Source organism: Acanthochromis polyacanthus, chromosome 9 (assembly GCF_021347895.1).
Source record: "Acanthochromis polyacanthus isolate Apoly-LR-REF ecotype Palm Island chromosome 9, KAUST_Apoly_ChrSc, whole genome shotgun sequence".
In the NCBI taxonomy this organism is placed as follows: Eukaryota; Metazoa; Chordata; class Actinopteri; family Pomacentridae; genus Acanthochromis; species Acanthochromis polyacanthus.
Window position 1 is genome coordinate 26,286,260 of NC_067121.1, and position 5,233 is coordinate 26,291,492.

A 5,233-nucleotide genomic window follows, 5' to 3' on the forward strand; every position below is an offset into this window, starting at 1 on the left:
TACTACTGTTCTTTTCTCCTATCTCTTTACGTGTAAAAAGGTATTTCTGGGTTTTGGTTCCTTTTAATAAATCCTGTCTGTGTCACATATTTATTGCTGTATTGATGATCGTTGATAGAAAGTATTGGCGACATGAGTGTTTCTTTTAAGTCTCTCTCTGCCTCTTTAGCTCTTTCCACAGCTTATTCATAAATTCTATATTTCAAAGTATGGATGCACTATACTAAATTGGATTTTTGATGGTATTTTCCAACTAATTTTGACCAACTTGACCTGCTACTGCCGAGACTGCCAACATTAGTCTTTCCAGTGGTGGCATTAATATATGGTCTACTGGAAAGTGCAGACATACGTTGCAATGCTTTTTAAAAGTTCACAAATTTTATCCTGACAGACTTCATCCCTCAATGGTGATTCTGAGCCGGTGCCGTTATTTCATTTAAAAGCCATTTTCAGTGGTGATGCTGGTGTTATTTTACTTTCCTATGCTGCTTTTCATGCACTGAAAGGATGAGTTCAAAGATTTTAAGTATTTTTCTGCAATTTTCTAAATAGCTTTTGGTCTTACTCTTCACTTTGGACCCAAAATGGAAGTAGTCCATAAATTGGTCATAGTGGTCAAATGATGAGCCCATTTTGAATCAATACAACATCGCGCCCGTTTTCATTTGACATTTTAAAAGGACGTGTTTGCTGGGTGGGCAATAGCTTGGTGGCTATTGTTCCTTTGTGGTGCTCAGATTGTTTATCGACTAGGTGAGCATGCACCCGTAGCCTTCTGTCAGTGTTTGAGTCCTCTGGAGACAACTGCAAACTCCTGTTCATCTGTGCATCCATCGATATGCAAGTTGGAAAGTGAGGGTCAGACTACTTTTGCCCAGCAATGTAAACACATACATGATGGTGCACAGCCAGCCAGCAGAGGAAACACACACACATGCACGCACTGAGGCACAGATATTCCACGGGAAAAAGCAATCGGACCTCCAAGGAAGAAACAATCTTTCTAAACCCATGCAGTCAACCTGATGCAAACACAGAGCAAACCGTTGTAAGAACACTGAATGCCAAAGGATGAGGTTCTTTTAAGAAACATACCGAGTGCTCATTCCCATTGCTCGCTTTTTTTGATGGGAGGCGTAGCTCTAAATCAATGGAATGTCTGAAATACTGTACATCACCTCACCTTTCACCGAAGCACTGTACTCTCTGGTTACATCACTACGATCATCAGCTATAGATGAGTGCCGTTAGTTATACACTGAGGGAATGATTAAAGAAAGATTCCAAACATGCACCCACTCAGATAATTACAAATTAGCCAGTATTTGCATAAATAAAGCGCTGCATCGACTATTAAAGCATACCTCCTACCATGACTATTCTTTATGCATCTCTTATGAATCGTGCTCGTTTTGCATTCAGGGCTGCATTAGGCAACTTAAAATTAATGCCATTCAGTTCCCAAGTCTAATCCCTAATATCATGATTAAAATTCCCATGGCTTTTATTCGCCTTATCAGAGTTGCTCCATGTTGAGATAATGTGTGTCTCTGCGACTCCGACGTCGCTGCGCCATTTGTAGCTTCTCTTCTGATATTTGACGGTTGACATTCAGATGCGGCCCTTTCTACCTGGTTTCGGCTGCTCGCTGTTATCCGTTTCAGTTAGGCTGAGCAAAAAGGTGCATAGGTTGGGTGCTCCAGGCAAAGACGGATCTTCAAAACATAATGAGAGTTTGCCGGGGTGTCGCTGCTCCTGGTCCCTTTACAGGAAAAGGAGAGAAAGACTTTAATTTTTCATGTCAGGGCACGGAGGCCCTACCTTGGGCTAATACGATATTGTTTGAATGTATGCAGATCACTCGGTAATTACAATACCAAAGGTTTCATCTTTTTACTGTGGTTTTTTTTTTCACCTTAATTGAAATGAGGGAGCTGTTTCTTTAAGTCCCACTGGCTGACCATTACAGACTACAGCTGCATGATTTAGTGAGAGAAAAGGTGAGGCACAGGAAGGAGCTAAGACACAACTAAGAAGCTGTACAAAGAACCTGTGTGTGTGTGAGAGTGTGCAAGTGTGAGTGTGTGTTTTTGAAAGCTTTGATTGTTCTTATATGCTCGACTGCACAGGATTTTGGGCAGGCAACCTTTCTGCTTGAAGCTCCAAGACTTCTCTCCCCTTATCTCTCTCTCTCTCTCTCTCTCTCTCTGTTTCCCTCTGGCTGTTTAGCATTCTTTTTTTTATTTCTCTTTCCCTCAGTGTAGTAGCTGTATGCCTCAGCTAAGGTGAAACAATGTGGATGTGATTTCTATAGCTCTGCTGGAGACCAGCACCTCATCACAAACTGGTCTCGGCTGGTTGGGTGAGCGAATCAAATCCTGGATAGCACGACCGAAACGATTTCAGTTTGAGACTGGAGACCTGGCCTCACATCTCAGTTACTGGGGCACGTTCAATTGGACGCATTCGATTCAATTCAGTTCAAATATGGGAAGGAACAGGGAGAGCGGGGTTGAAGGACACTTAAGGTTATGAAACTAAAGCTCGAAAGGGGCACACAAACACATGGAATTCGTCACGTGGTTTATTTTCTGTTCAAAGTTTTTGCAAATCATTGGTCTTTACCAAATATTATCTGGATGTGCAACTAACAGACCGCACAGGATCAAACCGCCACATCTGCTGAGAGAAAAGACAACAAATGCTACTTCTGCAGTGCAGTGACTTTTGATTATTCAATATAAACTAGGGGGAAAAAAAACACGACCACAGGCAATTCTGAGGCTATACATAAATAAAAACTGTGGGTGTGCTACATCAGCGCAACATTAACTACCACCGCTTTACTATTTTACATTTATGTCCAAATCAGACTTTATGAAAAAAAAAAAAAATACAGCTTAACTGTGATTTAGGGTTATTTAAGGCAGAATGAGTCACTGTGTGGGTCTTAGCAATGCGGGGAGTCCACTGTGTGTGACATCACCACATGCTACTTGTAGGGCCCGTGCACCGCTTAATGCATTATTAATTAGGTGACTTCTTTCCTCTGAGTAGTTAAGTGGCAGTTCAGACCTCCTGCCTCTTAGTCTCCATGTTCTCTCCCTCGACTTAGTGCGCTGATGTCATATCTCTTATATCACGAGCACTCTGCACGTTTCTACGGCTTTCACAGTAGACAGGCGTAAGAAATGTAAAAGTCTGATACACATATATAAATAAAATAGTGATTAAAGCTGCTATAATCACTTTTTTTTCTATTACCAACAGATGAAATGAAAATATTTGTATGAAAGATGTAGCTCATAGTGACAATGCCACAGAATACTTCGTAGCAATTTAGCGCATTTTGGTGTAAAAGCATCATTTACAGCCATAGCAAGCAGCTGTTTTCTCCAACAAGAGCAAAAAAAACCCTAAAATAAACTTGCATCAACACAACCCCAAAGCTGATGTGGCATTTAGCTAGAGTCGGATGATTTTTTTCTTGGGTGTTGGTCAAGAGGAAAGAAAATGGAAACAGTACGATGATGTGTAAATCCAGTATCTGCCAGCAAAGATGACAAACCATCCCAAAATATGTCTTGGTTCAAAACAGTATTTTATGACATAGAAATATACAAGACAGTGTGTATTTAATTTCTATTTAATTGACCTGAGTCATGTAGCTTAAAGACTGAGACTGACCACTTTCATCGTTTCAGCTCATTTCATTTTAGCATGCACATTTGGTACTATTTAGAAGACTGCATTTCAATTTCTCCCCGAGTGTCTCAGTCCCAAATGAGCAGTGGGCAATATGTGGTCTATTTTGATCATGGGAAAACATATCAGCAATATGTAGTCTATAAGTGGCTTAATTATTTCACATTCTCTCTGGACAGCTGAGACTGAGAATTGTATCAGATGTTTCAAGAGTCCATATGTTGCACTGTTTATCAAAGGAAATATATTTATTTAGCATGCGTCGCTTGGTTTGTACTAGAAATATTTCCAAATTCTAGCCGAGCCCTGCTGATGCCTTATTGTGTTTTGAGTAAAGAAAGTGGGGCCGTGCAGCGATTGGTCAGTTAGCTCAGCAGAATACAGCTTTTCTCTGTTTGTGTCTGTGTCTCTGTTGACCTTTTGCTGATTGTGAATTAAGTGTCTGTGAGTGCTTCAGGTTCCTGGCCTTTGAAGGTTATATGGACTAACTCCCCACGTCTGCTCACCACTGGACCAATAAACAGCAAGTACACCAGACAACCAGAATCTGTCTGACTCATGCTCTTTCCCTTTTTTCCCCTCCGACCTCCTGTATCCTTCTATCTTTCTGAACATGGGATATCTTCACACCCACTCCCCGGGAGATGGAGGGATGCTGAAAACGAAAAGAAAAACAATTAGTAGCGCTGATGGGCCTGTGTGAGGTAATGAAATTGCGTGTCTCATTGTAGCGTGTAATGGAGAGCAGTTTGAAGTTAATTGAGGGGAGATAGGACACTGGGCCACTGTCTGCCGGAGTATTGTAGTTGGGAAAAGGGTTTATCAATGAGAGAATCACTGAACCCAGAAAAAAACAATTCCTTATCAGAACTCCCAAATGAGAATCACCTTGCTTTAACAGACTAGATAGCGAGATCAATTGTTATCATAATTAATTTCATATTCTTTTTGTCTGTTTCTAGGTCAGGTTTATGGTCGTGAAAGACCCAGCAGAACCCCTTTAAGACTAAATGTTTCAGTCAGTCCGTGTTCAAATGTAGTTACACCATCGTTTAGTTATTCCCTATATACTTATTAGAGCAAATTTCTTTGAAACTAAAATTAACATTCAACATAATACACTTCCATCAGTGACAGACATTTAAGGTCTGGTTTGTCTTTAGCATGATTTGACTGGTAAGTCTTCAGTAACAGCTCTGCAGTCCTGGCTCTGACACTCGGTTGGTTTTCACAAGGAGATAAAGTGCCACCTTCTGGTGGAAAGACTAAATGACCTTGATGTCCTGCTCTACGAATTGACAATCATGTCCATGAATGTGGTGAATTTAGAATCTTCTGTACAATGGTCCGAGCTAAAACAAAGCATGTGTACTATCAGTCAAAATTTCGTACACACCTTCTCATTTAATGGTTTTACTTTATTTTCATGGCTGTTTACATTGTAGATTCTCAGGGAAGGCATCAAAACTATGACATATGGAATTATGTAATAAACAAAAAGTGAGAAATAAGTCAAAATATGTAT